Below are 17,388 nucleotides of genomic sequence, written 5' to 3' on the forward strand. Positions count from 1 at the left end.
AAGATTTCCCATAGGAAATCATTGCAATGCAGACAATTCGTTCTACAACTTGTTAAATCTCCCATCTTGGTGCCCTATTGTGCCATTCCACACACTTACAAACACGCACAAACACACACAAACACGCACGCACAAACACAGATTATGCTCACCTTACCTTCCGTTCCCTCGCCAGTCTCCTGGAACTTGCAGTTCACCCGTACAAGACGTGTATCGGGTAACCAAGGCGACCGATGCCAGACCTTCCGCACTCAGCGCGCTGTTGTCAAAGGCAGGAGCCAGTTGCCTCTGATTGGCCAGCGCGCTGCCTTTGAGTAGTGCCTGACAGAGGAAGTTTCTCCCTCGTCGCGATGGTTACCAGATACACATCCTGTGGAGGGAGGACCTTCCCCTGTCAGCCGCTGCTCAAAGACAGCGCGCTGGCCAATCAGAGGCAAGCGGCTCCTGCCTTTGACGTCAGCGCGTTGGGAGCTGAAAGTCCGGCATCGGTCGCCTTGGTTACCCAACACATGCAAGTTCCAGGAAGCCGGCGAGGGAACGGAAGGTAAGGTGAGCATAATATGTGTGTGTGCGTGCGTGTTTGTTTGTGTGTGTGTTTGTGCGTGCTTGTGTGTGTTTGTGTGGACTGCAAGAGTGGGTTAGAGCGCGGTGGATGCACGGAACCGGAAGTGTGTGCGGGGAGTATTTTACTCGTACAGCAAGGCTTTCTCGTAAACAGAGTTACAAATTTACAGAAAGCCTTGCTCGTTAGGCGAAATACTCGCTAACTGGGTTACTCGTTAAGCGAGGTTCCACTGTATAAAAAAAGATGGCCAAGACACCTAAGTAATTAGGTCGTTAAGATAGGTGTACTTTACTTACAGGGGGTTAAGCATTTAGGACACCCTCCGCCATATGTTACAGTAGCATATATATAGACACTATAAAGTGGGATCTCTCTTGAGAGCTTAGCATGAAAATGTACTTTATGAGATACTACCTTTTTTCGGCAACCACTCTCTGGAGGACTCTGTATGCCATGAATGACATGCTCTGCCATTTACTTTAATGAAACAGCACCTCCGAAGTGTCATGGGACTTTAACACTGCAGTGAAAAGATTGTGTTTGAGGATAAACTGTATTTCTAAATTTGATATTCTCAATTTAAAATGCAACCGTATTTTCAGCAAACTTTGCATAAATTAATAGTACACGCAAATTTAAGAAACTTTTGTAATATGTTTTATCAGAGATATCAGCTTCCTTCCCCATTTTTAAGGTTATGCGTCCTGGATGTAGCGTGTCCTGCAGGGCCGCGAGTGCTCTCTGCAGGAGTCCACGATCAGAGTTTGGGCAGCTGCAGACTTTCTGTGCTCCCTGCGGAGAATACTCGGTACTCCGCAGCATAAATTGACATGCTGCGGCTCGGGAAGCCAGCATGTCGGATTATGCTGTGGGAAAAACAAGCACAGTTACAATGGGATTTCTAGAAATTCCATCCACTGTGCTTGTAGTGTGTAACACAGCATTCTGGATACAGCGAAAACACACTGCAAACACTGATCGTGTGCACATACCCTAAGTAATTTCTTCTTCTGCCTCCTGAATATGGCATCCGCTTTGAAAAAGACCGCTCAAATGTGTTTTGCTCAGACAAAAGGGGAAGGGGAAGAGTGAGGAGCAGGGAGTGGAATCAGGTAGAGGAAAACATAGAAAGCTTGTTGTGAACTTTCTAATCTTTAATCTCAGACCAAAATTGATTCACATCCAGATTGCTCTGTACTGCTGTATAATATTATCAATTTTGCTGCAGCTTGTGTCTGTATATGGTAAAAAATGAATAAAGTGCAGGAATCCATACCTGTGTGTTGTGCTGTGTAGGTGAGCTCACAGCAGCTCGTTACCTCCTATTATCTCCCAGTAGTTTTCAAGTTGCAGAGGGAAATTGGTGAAAAATCAGGGTACAGGTTACATAATGGCCAGATATACTGTAGTGCTATTCCTTATATACACACAGGACAGCTTATTTTGAAAAATTACTTAAGAGTACAGTTACCCTTTAAATTTTATTGTTTCAATTACTATTCCACCCAAATATTAAAACTTAGTTTGCTTCAGTGTTTCCAATATACCGTATTCTTGCTCTAGGTGTTTTTTGTACTTCAGATCTTTTCTCCTTTTCTTACACTGTGAAAAAAATGTACTTTTTCTTTGTTCTAGAGACAAATGAAGTCTTCTAATCACCATCAATGACCTCCTTACACTTTTCTCTCCATTTCAGTCAATATTGTTTGTTACTGAAAGCATCCCTCCTTAAAGATGGGAACGCTACATGAAAGGCCACTTTACTTCTATGTTCCGTCATTATCAGAATCCTGGAGCATGGTAAAACAGCATAGCCTTGGGTAAACCAGTTTTTGTGACTTTCTCGCAGCCTGTATCCCATCAGCCCACAATAGGCTCTTTATGCAACAAGCTATAGATTGAGGGGTCCAAAAGACCCTAACCACACTTTGTATTTTTTTACTTTTTATTTTTTTAAGGTGCCCTCGTCATTGTTTGGCCAAACTTAGAAGGTGAACTTTGCCTAAGAGCACCGGGGAAGTTTCACTTGCGTACTGCAGAAGAAACCATTTTAAAAATAAATAAATGAAATATATGTAAATATATAAAGCCAGCTTTACACGTTGCAATTTCGCATACGATATCATATGCGATTTGCAACGCCCTCATTGTATGTGCGGCACGTTCAATTTGTTGAACGTGTCGCACAAACGATTAACCCCCGTCACACGTACTTACATTCCATACGACCTCGATGTGGGCGGCGAACGTCCGTATCCTGGAGTGGGAGGGACGTTCGGCGTCACATCGACGTCAGGCGGCCAATAGATGCGGAGGGGTGGAGCTGAGCGGGATGTAAACATCCCGCCCACCTCCTTCCTTCCGCATTACCGTCCGGGAGCTGCAGGACGCAGGTAAGATCTGTTCATCGTTCCCGGGGTGTCACACACTGCAATGTGTGCTACCCCGGGTATAATGAACAATCTGACGTTCAATCCATGAGGAATGAACGACGTGCGTGCGATGAACGTTTTACCGTTCAGTCGCAATCGCATGTAGCTGTTACACACTGCAATGTACCTTACGATGCCGGATGTGCGTCACTTACGACGTGACCCCGCCGACACATTGTAAGATACATTGCAGCGTGTAAAGCCAGCTTAAAGGTGGCCATAAAATAACCTAAGGTGTTTGGAGCTGTGTGCAGACTGACCCAGTGGTCAGAAATGGCTGAAAATTGGTATGCATGCTATTCAAGGCTTGGGGAAACAGAGGGCATCTTTAAAGAGAACCAATCACCGGGATTTTCGTATATAACCTAAAGCCAGTGCTATACTGGCACTATCAGGCTGATTCTATACATACCTGTAGTGATCAGCTCGGATGTTTAGGTTTTGAAATCCTAGAAAGTAAAGTTTATAAAATGAGCAGCTTGTTGAGTGACAGCAGCTGAGGATCAGATAATATATTCATAGTTATCCCCTCCCTCTGTTAGAATTAGCACAAGTATTATTATAGATGCTAGAGTGTACGGACTTCTGACCGGTATGACGTAACTTTTCATGTGATGGGGCGTGTTCAAAATGCAACCTGATGTAGTCAACACAAGTGAGAATACTCTTTATAGATTGTAACTCCCGGTGTAATAAGGTAGAGGGACGGACATTACATTGCTTCCTATTTCTCATGAGTGCTTTGCCTTACAGGGCTGCTGCCAGCATATAAAAGCTGTCCTATTCCATTTGCTCATTCTATCCAATTTTACACTGTAACTGTTGTCTTATGCATTTTCGTTCTGGATTTGTTATGCCAGCTCTGTGTTGTCTGAAGGCCATGCCAGTCGTGGTGTAAGGTAGGCTGTACACAGGTGAATTAGGCATCACTGCATAGCGAAAAACAGTAAAGGAGAAGGGAATCCACCGTAGTCCAACAAATTTATTGCAGTCCAAAAAAGGTTATCTGAGAAACCCCCAACAAACATACAAACACAGAAATAAAGCAAGTCACTTACCCTCGTTCACCACTTTATTCAAAAGAAATATAATAATTACTAGCTGGTCTGACGTAGTCAGGGATTCTGACGAACAAAGTCAATGGAGCATCGTTCTGACACTCAATAGACTTCGTTTACAGGCGATTCCTGGCAATTAAGGATTCGATGGACTGCGGTGGGTTCCCTTGGCTATGGTAAGCTGGCTTTTTTGTATAAAATGGTAAACGAGGGAAAGTCTTAGGGAGTTTTTATTGAAGTAAAGATTTTTTTATGTGTCTTTTTTACTTTTCACTTACTGGGTTAGTAATGGGGGTGTCTGATAAACACTTCTCCATTATGAACACCAGCGCTTGATGACAGTTGACATCAACCCCATAAATCATTACCCGGTTGCCACCACACCAGGGCAGTTGGCAAGAGCCAAGGTAAAGCTCTAGAATTCATGCATCTAATAATAATAACTAATAATCTAATGTAATGCGCCGATTGCCAGTGCGCCAGGGCAGTTGGGAAGAGCCAAGATAAAGCTCCAGAATTTAAGCATCTAATGTAATGCGCCATTTTTGGGGGCTGGTAGTTTTAGGCTGGGAAAGGCCCATTAATCATGGACCTTCCCAGCCTGATACTACCAGCCCCCACCTGCCTGCTTTACCTTTGCTGGTTATCAAAAATGAGGTGGGATGGGGATAGGGGGGTGCTGTGGGACCCACATTGTTTTTTTTTTTTTTTTCCTTCAATTTATTTTGTGAGACTGTGACCGGGGTTATCTATGACGGCCGGTATGTCTCGCCCCGGTTGTGCTCACTCCATGATAGAAGGTAACTCCACTCCAGGGTTAATGCTGTTTCCCTGCAGGCTGAAGGAAGAGTTAAATGGAATCAGGAACAAGGGCAGGTGTGCCGGGTGTGGGGGAGTGGACAGAACTCCCTGAGCTCTCTGCTGGAGAGGCACATGTATATTGTTGTGGACTTTTGTTTGGATTAAAACCGTGTGCTGTGAACCTTAATGCCTGGATCCCGTGTCTTCTGATGCGCAGCCGACCACGCTACCTCACATATGGTGGAGAATCGGCGGGCATGACAGCCGGTGAGGTGTAGCATCCATCCCTGGTGACCCAGTAGCCTATCCTGGATTCGAGCGGCTATACTACAGCCCAAACCCGGCGACGCCATGGAGGACATACTAAGGCAGCAGCAACAGACTAATGCACAGCTACAAGAGGCTAATGCACAGCAGCAACAGACCAATGCACACCTGCTCCGGGCGTTAGAACGTCAGCAGCAATCCTTGCAAATGCAGGAAAAAAGGCACCAAGAACAGATGGTTCTCCTGGCCAAGTCGATCCGTGCTGGACCGGCAGCAACAACCCCGGGACCGGGTGACGACGGCAGCGTCCGGAAAGCGGTGAGACAAGCGTTGCAAAAGATGACCCCGGGGGATGATGTGGAAGCGTTCCTGGTGGTGTTTGAGCGGGTGGCCGAGCGGGAAAAGCTGCCGACCCCCCAGTGGGCTGAGGTATTGTCGCCCTATCTGACGGGGGAACCCCAAAAAGCATACCTGGACCTCTGTACCGAGGACGCCATTGACTATGTGACCCTGAAAGCCGAAATACTGGCTCGGTTGGGGGTGAATACCTATGTGCGGGCTCAGCGGGTAAATCAGTGGTTCTATGAGGAAGCCAAACCCGTACGCTCCCAGGCCTATGACTTGTTGCATCTTGTAAAAAAGTGGTTGCAGCCTGACACTCTGAGCCCGGCGCAAATGGTGGAAAGGGTAGTAGTGGATCGTTTTGTGCGCACTTTACCCGTCACCGTTCAACGGTGGGTAGGACAGGGTGACCCGAGTACCCTGGACCAATTAGTGTCCCTGGTAGAGCGGCATGTGGCTACGCAGGACTTGATACGGGACACTGAGACTTTGCGTACCGCCCGTCGGTCCGGCCCCTCCAAGCCTAGGGCCAAGGACCCACCGCTGACAACGGTGCAGGAGTCCTCTACCGTCCCGTCTGAGGCTGCGGCCGCCATTCCTGAGGTCCGGAAGGTACTGTACCCTAAACGACAACCCGTCAAGGGGGTTTCCGTCCCCATTAGATGTTGGCGGTGCCAGCGGGTGGGACATATGGAAGCCCAGTGTCCACTCACCACGGAGCCCATGGATTGTGGGGTTACTCGGCGGGGTTCAATGTATGCTCAGGTGGTGTGTACCGCTGACCTGGTCTCCCCAGAGACGGAGCCCCACTTGTACCAAATACAGGTGAATGGATGTCCGGTTACAGGATTGTTGGATTCCGGAAGCTTAGTGACCCTTGTGCGATCCACCTTGAGGGCTAAAGTAAAGGCCACAGGACGTACCGTGGGGGTGGTTTGCATACATGGGGACCGCCGAGACTATCCCACGGGGATTGTCACCATCACAGCACCTTGCGGTCAGGTGCAACATGAGGTGGGACTTCTTAACACTCTTCCTTATGACGTGATCCTAGGAAGGGATCTGCCCTATTTTTGGACTTTATGGAGGGGACCCCCTAAGACCCCTCAGATATTGGTCAGTCCGGGACCTGAGCCCTACAATCCTGAATCCGGGACGCCTGCCGTAAGGGTCCCCATGATAGGGACAGAGTGTGAACCCGATAGGTCACCCCTAGAGGTATTGGCAGGAGAGGCTGAGATGGTCAAGCCCATCCCGGAGTTGGAGGCGTCCCCGGATACGTTTGGGACAGCCCAACTCCAGGACCCTACGTTAATACATGCCCGGAGTCGGGTGACAGTAGTTGACTGGGTGGCACAGCTGCCTGGTGCCCAGGTAAGGTACCCCCATTTCGCTCTTAAGCAAGATTTACTCTACCGGGTAGATGAAATACGGGGCGTGGGGGTAGAACAGTTGGTGGTGCCCCAGCCGCATCGCCGGTGGGTCCTCGACTTGGCTCATAAACACCTGATGAGTGGCCACCTAGGGGTCAAGAAAACGCAGGAGCGAATATTGCAAAGGTTCTATTGGCCCGGGGTCTTTGGGGAGGTAAAACGGTTCTGCGAAACCTGCCCGGAGTGTCAGCTTACCGCACCCCTGACCCGTTTTCGCAGTCCGTTGGTACCGTTACCCATTATAGAAGTCCCTTTTGAACGGATAGGGATGGATCTGGTGGGGCCCCTCGTAAAGTCCGCTCGAGGGCACCAACACATCCTAGTGATCGTTGACTATGCCACCCGGTATCCCGAGGCGATACCTCTCAGACATACTGCAGCAAAGCTTATAGCTCGGGAGTTGTTTGCTGTGTTCTGCCGGGTGGGGTTGCCCAAGGAGATCCTTACGGATCAGGGGACCCCGTTCATGTCTAAAGTGACCAAAGAGCTATGCCGGCTACTCCAGATCAAGCAGTTGCGTACGTCTGTGTATCATCCTCAAACGGACGGTTTAGTCGAGCGTTTCAATAAAACCCTGAAAACCATGCTCAAAAGGGTGATTTCAAAAGACGGGAAAGACTGGGATATGATGCTTCCCTATTTGATGTTTGCCATCCGTGAGGTGCCACAGGCATCCACGGGGTTTTCGCCTTTTGAATTGTTATACGGGCGACATCCCCGGGGATTGTTGGACCTGGCAAAGGAAACATGGGAGCAAGAGCCCACCCCCCATAAAAGTGTGATTGAACACATTTTGGGTATGCAGAACCGCATAAGCGCGGTCATGCCAATTGTGAAGGAGCATTTACAGGAGGCTCAAGCCGCGCAAAGCGGCCGCTACAATAGACAAGCCACCGTGCGGACCTTTAAACCCGGGGATCGGGTGTTGGTATTAATCCCCACGGCGGAGAGTAAATTCCTGGCTCAGTGGCAAGGCCCCTACGAGATAAAGGAAAGAGTCGGGGTGGTTAACTATAAAGTATTGCAGCCCGGTAGGCGGAAACCTGAACAAATATACCATGTCAACCTATTAAAACCTTGGCAGGAACGGGAAAGCCTGATGGCTGTTTTTTCCCCACCTCCCTCCTCTTCGGGTCGTTCACATCCGGCTCCAGCGACCTCCGGAGAGGACGAACCGGAAGTAAGGATTGGAGAAGCCCTCACCAAGACTCAGAGGCGAGAGGCCAGACGGTTGGTTCAGCAGAACCCCGATGTCTTCTCCGAGCTGCCCGGTAGGACCAGTCTGATACGACATGATATTGTCACCGAGCCCCACTTGAAGGTACGCCTGAAGTCATACCGGGTACCGGAGGCTCGACGACAAGCCATATCGGAGGAAGTAAAGACAATGTTACGCCTGGGGGTCATCGAAAAATCCCGGAGTGAATGGGCTAGTCCGATTGTCCTAATACCAAAACCCGATGGCTCCTTAAGGTTCTGCAATGACTTTAGGAGATTGAACGAAATATCCAAGTTCGATCTCTACCCCATGCCCCGGGTGGATGAGCTGATTGATAGGCTGGGACAGGCGCGATATTTTACCACGCTCGACCTGACCAAGGGGTACTGACAGGTGCCACTGACTGAGTCCGCCAAGGAGAAAACCGCTTTTGTTACGCCGGAGGGTCTCTTCCACTATGTTGTCTTGCCTTTTGGGTTACATGGCGCTCCGGCTACGTTCCAGAGGTTGATGGACTTAGTGCTGGAACCCCACCAGGCGTATGCATCAGCGTACCTTGATGACATCATTATTTACAGCTCCGATTGGCAGACCCACTTGGAACAGGTACAAGCGGTGGTGGACGCGCTTCGAACAGCCGGATTGACAGCCAATCCCAAGAAATGTGCGTTGGGACTCACGGAAGCCCGCTACTTGGGCTACGTGATAGGCCAAGGAGTGATTAAGCCCCAAATTAACAAGGTTGAGGCGATCCAGAAGTGGCCTAGACCCCTGACCACGAAGCAGGTTAGGGCCTTCCTGGGTATCGTGGGGTACTACAGGAGGTTTGTAAAGGATTTTGCGGGACTATCAGCCCCCTTGACGGACCTTCTCAAAGGCAAGAAGTCCACCATGGTGCGCTGGACTCCGCAGGCCGAGGAGTCCTTCCGGGCCCTGAAGGGGGTCCTGTGCGGACAGCCCGTTCTTGTACACCCTGATGTCCGGAAGGAGTTCATAGTACAGACTGACGCCTCAGAAGTCGGCCTGGGGGCAGTGTTGTCTCAGGTGGTTCAGGGGGTGGAACACCCCGTCACCTTCTTAAGTAGGAAGCTCACCCCTCCCGAGCGGAATTATAGCGTAGTGGAGAAGGAGTGCCTGGCGATCAAGTGGGCCTTGGAGTCCCTACGCTATTACCTGCTGGGACGGCAGTTTCGCTTGGTGACGGATCACTCTCCACTGGTCTGGATGAGGTCCGCCAACGAACGGAATGCCCGGGTTACCCGGTGGTTCCTTTCTCTGCAGAACTTCCGGTTTACGGTTGAACACCGGGCCGGTAGGTTGCAGGGCAACGCCGATGCCTTGTCCCGCGGCCCGTGTTTGATGGCAGGAGTTCAACCCCGCTCGCTTGAACTGAGGGGGGGGGGGGGTATGTGAGACTGTGACCGGGGTTATCTATGACGGCCGGTATGTCTCGCCCCGGTTGTGCTCACTCCATGATAGAAAGTAACTCCACTCCAGGGTTAATGCTGTTTCCCTGCAGGCTGAAGGAAGGGTTAAATGGAATCAGGAACAAGGGCAGGTGTGCCGGGTGTGGGGGAGTGGACAGAACTCCCTGAGCTCTCTGCTGGAGAGGCACATGTATATTGTTGTGGACTTTTGTTTGGATTAAAACCGTGTGCTGTGAACCTTAATGCCTGGATCCCGTGTCTTCTGCTGCGCAGCCGACCACGCTACCTCACAATTTCTTTTGGCTAATAGCTGTAAAATCTATCTTTGGATGTGTTTAGCACACAAAATATCATTCATTTCAGTGTCTTGCGGTTTTTTTTTTCCCCCATGAAGTGCCACTTGGACGGCACACACATGCACATGGATAGCGAACAGATGACACATACATACACAAAGATGACTACTCGGATGGTCAAAACGGATCGTGTTACGTATTCATTTTTTTAAACGGACCTATGAAATCTTGTCTTGCCTATTAAAGTTCCATTGCTGAAAAATAGAATTTTTACTCTACATGCAACTTAGGCTGTTGATGGTCAAGTGTCATGCCATGCCAAGTAAGTTAAGTAGTTTATCTGTTGTCAAAAAACTTGCCCCAACCACCCCCTTTGTCATGAGTGATGGCGCCTGAGCTGTCCTACTTCATCCTGCGCAATATTGAAGACCTACACATGCAAGGTCCTTTCTCGGGTGGTTCCCATCAAACAGTACTATGGGAGTGGCATGGGGAAGGAGGTGGATCATTTGTGACAACAGCCAAACCACTAAAAACAAAAAACAAAGTTTCATAAACCTTTTATCAAATTTATGTAAAGATGCCTGGTTTCCTTTCATTTCTAAAGGTTCAGATGAGGCCTGGTTTGGCTCAGAGAGGTCAGACCCAAGTCGTAGGGAGTGGTAGGGATCTTCCATATTTACGTACACCTTGATGTGGCTTTTGCACTTTTTGATTAAAACACAATGTTCTTAGTTAACATTTTTAAAGTGTATGTAACACACAAGACATGTACATGACTTAGGACTGTTCACTGGACACTTGCTATAAAACTTGCATACAGTTTAAAATTTTGCATTTGCTATAGAATTTGGATATGTGTTAAAATCAGTCCAGCAGTCCGCACCATAAGGTGCATAGGTTTCTAAACTTAGGACATGGACATTCTCTTGCTTTTGAGTGTACACACTCCTCCCTTTTCTAAATAGAACTTAGCAATGCAGAATTAATATTTTATTCCCAGATGTGAGTGATGTCTATTGAACTGTTAGCATTATACATATCATGGTTGGTTTGTCACGGCTTCAGTTACTATCTCCCAAACAGATGGCTGATGCTGTCATATAGCTTTAGTACTAATATTTTATCACAGTGACAATGTATGCATCTCTGGGTGCGGGCTATCAGCTCTGCAGTTTCATTTTGTTGCTAGAAGGACCCAGCAAATCAAACATAACGATGGGTTGCAGGCCTCACTGACAATCAAGTAGATGAGCTGGATCACTTTGTCAAGGTCACTTACTGATTATCTGGGCAGGGGTACTACGAAAAGGGTAGTAACGTAGGAATTGTGATAGCCTATCTGGCTAATTTGGTATTTGGAGTTGGAATGCTTAACCAATTGTTATGGTGAAGAATCACCTGACTCATACAGTGCCTGGAAATGGGTTTGCACCATCTCCCTTTCTGGTGACTTTATATTAGATACACAAAGTACAGATCAAAATTTTATTAGGAGACTGAAGAAACTTGTTAGCCTTGAAATCAAATATGTTTTGTATTTTGATATATTTTTTTTTCTATAGCTCCCATACATATTAGACTAAAGTCTTGTGACCTGCTCCTATATGTAGGATTGGTTAACAGTCTACTAAGTATGGGGGCCAACCTATTCTCCAATGATGTCTGAAGGGAGAAGTATTCTTATTGGATAATATTCTAATATTTGGATTTCTAATGGATGATCCTTTTTTGTTTTCTGAGAAAAAGCTGCGCTGTCCTATGTATGGAGTTATGGGGTGATGGCTGTTAGCTGAATGATCATTTGTCTTAAAGTCATCTAATGTATTTAGGGTACTTAAAATGCCTGTTGAATCTAAAACACAATTGATTTTGGATTTAAATGATCAAATCTGCCAAGATTTAAATTGAACAAATCTTGTAGATTTACAGGGAAAATCGCTTTGCAAAAGAAAAATTTGTACTTTGAATAATACGGATTTTTGCAAATTCAAGAATTAAATTCTACTTGAATAAATTTGCTCATGTACACTAGGTGAGGATCACAAGAGTGAGACAGCAGTAGCAATGATACTTATGCCAGCAATAGGCTAAATCAATTGTTATTTCTTAGACCTGGGTCATAGTAGGTTTTGGTGGTAGTAATTTTTGGTTACACTGTACTGCCTAAGGACCTGGATGTCACACGGAGTTTTGTACAACCTTTGCTGACTGACATAGTAGTGTCAGGCTCTGTTCACATTGCAGGTTCTGACACTCCACCCGATGGTTTCTCTGCTGTCTGGGATCAATGGGTGTTGACCTGCTGTGTGCTGAGGCTAGTGGGAGCTAATCTCTGCTAGTCTACTTGGTAAATTGATCACATGTGGTAGGGAGACCAATCACATCTGTTCCCCTTCTATTTAAGCTGAATGAAATCTTCTACCCATGCTAGTTTCTATGTTGACCTATGAGGTGTGTCGTCCCAGATTCTTTGCTGAAAATTGGGCTTTTTGCTTGTTGTCAATATGCGAAGGGAAGAAAGAAAAGGGTTAACCTGCGCTGCCTAGTGGAATGAGAAGATGATCACTTGAGAATAAAATCGTGATTTAATTATTCAACGTGTTTCAGAGTCTTGAAAACTCCTTCAGGAATCATAAATCACCGATGTGCAACTTTATTCCCTGTAATTATTTTTTTTTTCTATTTGCGCCTTCTTGTCTTTTCCAGAAATTGTTACTACATTTGCTTGTTTTTGCTTGGAAGTTTACGCCTATTGTTATGTAGCTTCCTTCCTTCTCTTGTGTTTCCTTCTGAATTGCTTATTGTCTTTACCTATATGTGTGTGTGTGTGCGTGTGTGTGTGTGTGTGTGTGTGTGTGTGTGCGCTGTGTGACGGAGTTTTGTTTTTTCCCTAGTCTGTTTATACCTATGACTTTCATAAGGCTATGTGCGCATGCTGCATCTTTGTGGTGACGACAAAGATGCCCGTTTTTGGTCCCAAAAAAAGAACTCCCTCATCATGCATTTTTTCCCACGTTTTACTCCGTTTTGTTTACAGTGTTTTTGCCCAGTGCGTTTTTTTTAAGTCAAATCTATTGACTGGAAGGGCTCATAGATGCTGGCAAAAACGCAGAAGGAATTGACATGCTGCATCTTTGTGGTCATCACAAAGACGCAGCCAAAAAAAAGCTGCATTGTACGCACAGCAAAAATGAAATCTCATAGACTTTGCTGGGGAAGGAAATGCATGCAGTTTTGGGTCCGAAACTGCACCGAAAAAACGCTCAAAAACGAGGCAAAAAAACCGCAGCGTGCGCACAAGGCCTTACTCGCCTGTCCTATGACTTCCTGAGGAGAGAGAGAAACATTTCAGAACTGGTCAGGAGCAGGGCCAGGAAGGAGACTCAGGCATCCAGACCATTAGGGGTATCTCTCTGAGAAGAGTGATAGCGTAGTGCCCGCTAGCTTGGGAAAGCTGTAGAAAATAGAAATAATCAGCCTTTTGTGTGTTTTCCACAAGTTGTGAACACTAATGTCAAATTACCTATTATATGGTAGGGCCCTTCTAAGATATTATTAATGAGAATCTCGCTTTTGATATTTCAAATAAGAGCAGCACAGGACCTAATCTAACAGCTATTGATGTCGGTTTAGAGAAGGGAAAAAAATCTTTTGACAGATTCCCTTTTAAAGAAACCACAATACTTTTTAATGAATGTATATCTGCATTGCCGATCCCTGATATATTGATATGACGAGTACAATAGTGTGGCTAGGTCTATTGTTATAAAGAGTGGCGTTAAAAAAAAGAAATGTAATTCTGGTTGTTCACTGTATATGTAAGGATGCGATCTGTATTGCGATGTTGTGTTGGTCCAAGGTTTTTGTATATAAAACTATTTACAGATAAGCCAACCAGTTGTTCCTTGTACGGCTCATTAAAAAACATACAGCCCTATGCAGACAATATAACACAGGATGCTTAATCTTCTGCTCATGTCTCTTCCCAGCAGGGAGCCAATAGTACGCACTTACAGACTAGCATGGCTTTCTGATTGGCTGTGTAAAGTATAAGGACGCAACCGGAGGATTAAGCAACAGGGCTCCTTGTATCATTTATAGACTGCTGCTTCTTTGATGAAGCTTAGATTTTAGGTTAAGAAAGTAAAGAATCATGTATTAGCTATGTATTCAAACAATGGATCTGCAGTAGAAGGTTGCTCGAAACAGATATAAATCTGTCATGGGGGAAATTCATAACTCGCACGCAATGAACGAGTTTGGGTAAAGCCATGACGGTACTGAGATTTTAAAAAACAAATCTGAATGAAAATCTTAAATTTTTTTCTCTTTGGAAGATATTAATTGCACATATTTTTTATTATAAAGACCTTGTTGTCTTAACCGTAAAATGAAACAAAGGTGAATATTACTTTTCGAGCTGAAAATTGGAAAATGGATATTTGGATATCAGTTTTACGCATGTTCACACTGTGTTGGGTAGGAGTTAATTAGAGCAAGTTCTCTCCAAAATCCTCCTCAAAAGTGTTTTGAAACTATTCCGATTCCTCTGAATGGGAAATTGACCCTGCTGTTCTCTTGAGGAGTTTTTTGTGTTTTTTTTAGATTCTTTGTTAGTGAAGAAGTTTTGAAAAACACCTGCCGGAAAAAAGGAAAGTGAATGTCACTTCTATTAAGTGACGGAAACCCTTTCAAACTATGCACTGTCCAATTAAAAGATTGCAAGGAACACTTCCAAAAATCTACAAAACAGCTTCTGGAAAAGTAAATATCTTACAAAAAACTTCCCCTAAAAAGGGAGAGTTTACTGAATTTGTTTCCACTTACAAATTGGACAAATAATAATATATTCCAATCTTACAAAGTGATGATACCTTGCTAGCCTCTCGCCAAACAGATGATGTCAGGGAAGAGAAGAATCCAGCATGTCCTATTTTTTAATCTCCCTGAGATAAGTCGCTGTCTGAGTAATCCTCCTGTGTGTGTGGGAGTCCGGAGAGAGAGCCATTGGCTGAACGATCTCTCCGCACATGGGTATAGCTCACCTGTTAAGATGGAGAATGTTTGGCATGGGGTCAGTGTGATTAGTGTGTGAGGGCTGCTATGCCTGCGTAAGGAACCTCATGTAGAGGTGTGCATGCTGACCGGGGTCAATCGGTGAGAGTCAGTGCCAGGGGAGTGTGATGTCACCAGGAAGGTGTCCTCGGCGAGAAGGGAAGATTTGCTCACCTGGTCCAGGACCACGGGAAGGTTTGAATCCTCTCTGAAAGGTACTTCTGGAGAAGTGTGTTTACTCACAACACCTATGTCCTCAATCCGTGTATTGAAGCCAAAAAGCATACAGTTATATAAATACCTACAAAACAGGCTTATCCATATGACTGAAAATATATATTTTATTAATCATGTGGCAACACTCCCTGTTAGAATAGATCTGATATAATATGCCGCAATCTTACCAACATAAGTAAATTCAGGAGCCCACCACCACCCACACTTTGTATGCCGCGATTTGTTCTGTCCTGTGTGTATAGTGACTAGAGAATTTCTGATTTTACAAAATGTCTTATATTCACTTATGTTATTGATTTTTGTAAGGTTTTATGAAACAGCAATGGGCATTTAAGGATACTATTAAGAAATTGTAAATGTATTTGTGATCATTTCACCAGTAACAAATGGTATATTCACAGATTTGAAGTAGGAAATTCTGAGACTAAAAATCCATTCTATACATCTGAATGGGTTTTTCTCTGTGGTTTGGATTTCTACAAGCCTCCTTCAGATGAATGGTACATTGGCTGAGATTTTCACAACAGATCTGGCACTTGTACATATAACCTAACGCACTAAGCCTGGCAAGGCAGAGATTTATACCCTGTAATGCTTGGCAATAAAGTTTTGCTGGAATAGAGCATGAAAAGACTCTTTATAGTCACCGCCATGAAGTGACGGCATAACCAAATGTATACCGAGAAAGCATTTTGGTGGATATAACTTTACAGCCAAAGCTGAATATGTTGTTGGGTTCCTTTCACATCATGTATGTGAGATCTGTTACTCTATATGTGCTTTTAGATAAGAAAAAAAAGGATCAATCTAAAATCGAGATCAAGAAGAAATGGAGCACAACTCGAGAGGAGTGAAAGTCTAATAGTTCTTTAGAGAAAGTTTCCACTCTCTCTTGAGCCGTGCTTATCCCCTTCTTCTGATCTAAAAAGATGTACGGAAAGACAGATCTCTTGTACGTGATGTTAAAAAAAGGCCTTTAGAGCTCTATTGTTACGGTTGATTTATGGCACAATGGCTGTAAAACTTAAAGCTTTTCTAGGTTAGAAATCGCCTTTAGCGTTTTCCTTTATTCTTCTATTAGCAGATATGCTATCTGTTTTCTGTTAAAGCGCCACTCCAGTGTTTTGTTTTTTCAGTGCTGGAGTGGCGCTTTAAATCTAAAGGCTTCTTTACACACAACGATATTGCTAGCGATCTCGTTAGCGATGTGATATGCCAGATCGCAGATGAGATTTGCCGAGATCGCACATGTGACCGCCGCATAAAACACGACCTATGAGCGATCTCGGCAAATCGTATGTGCGATCTTGCATGTTACATCGCTAACGAGATCGCTAGCGATCTCATTGTGTGTAAAGCAGCCTTAAGTCTCTTGCCCCTGGTATTATACTCACCCTCCAATGTTTTTATACTTTTTCAGCGTCGCTCTGGTCTTGCGGTGCCATCTTGTGACTTTCTTGTGACTTCCTGGAAGTCAGTAGCTACATCGCAATCTTTCAGCGTGTGTCTCTGTGAGCCAGAACGGGGCTCTCATAGAGCTGTATTGAGATGTGACCTCCGGCGCCTCCATGAAACACTGGAGCTGCCAGCAGATCACAAAACGCTGTAAATACTGGAGCAGCGATGATAGAAGATGAAGCCTCTGGACGGTGAGTATAAGACAGGGGTCAGGGGGGCTCTATTTAAAGCACCACTCCATCAGTGCAATAACAAATAATACTGGAATGGTGTTTTAATAAACCAACTACAGGACTATCGATCTCCTATGTCTGCCTACTAATTCTGCTACCAACCTCCACCATAACGATGGTCCATTTGTTTGCTTATTTATTTAGGGGCTACGACTCTCATGACACAATAATAATAGTTTAGATTAAGGAGGTTGTTACTACTCTAACTTAGTTAGTGTCATAAATGCCTAAGAACAATGCTTCTGAAGTTTGTCATATACCTTTCCTGCCAATGTTCATATTGTTTCTACTTTCGGCTTCACTTCTTGTGCCCTTGCATCAGTTGTGCTGTCACAGCCATCACTTTCTCTTCAGGTTCACATTCCTCTTCTGACTACATTTCCCATCATCCCATGGGCTGGCTACTAGTGAGCAGTGAACACAACCCCTGCAGCTCTGCCTAAACTCATCCAACCGATCCTCCAATGTGACATAAAGCCTCTGCTTAATGTCCTGTCTAGGACACTGCTGCAGGCAAGTCAGCGCTACAGTGCATAGAAGGGGCACACCAGAGCAACAGCCC

The 17,388-nt window shown here is 45.4% G+C and overlaps 1 protein-coding gene across 3 annotated transcripts in view; it reads left to right on the top strand.

The window, feature by feature from the left end:
- The window catches only part of IL1RAP (interleukin 1 receptor accessory protein), a 331,833-nt gene that overhangs the window by 12,589 nt on the left and 301,856 nt on the right, over positions 1–17,388 (top strand). The gene's annotated exons all lie outside the window — the stretch shown is intronic.

The sequence above is a fragment of the Anomaloglossus baeobatrachus genome, chromosome 3 (assembly GCF_048569485.1).
Source record: "Anomaloglossus baeobatrachus isolate aAnoBae1 chromosome 3, aAnoBae1.hap1, whole genome shotgun sequence".
Classification (NCBI taxonomy): domain Eukaryota; kingdom Metazoa; phylum Chordata; class Amphibia; order Anura; family Aromobatidae; genus Anomaloglossus; species Anomaloglossus baeobatrachus.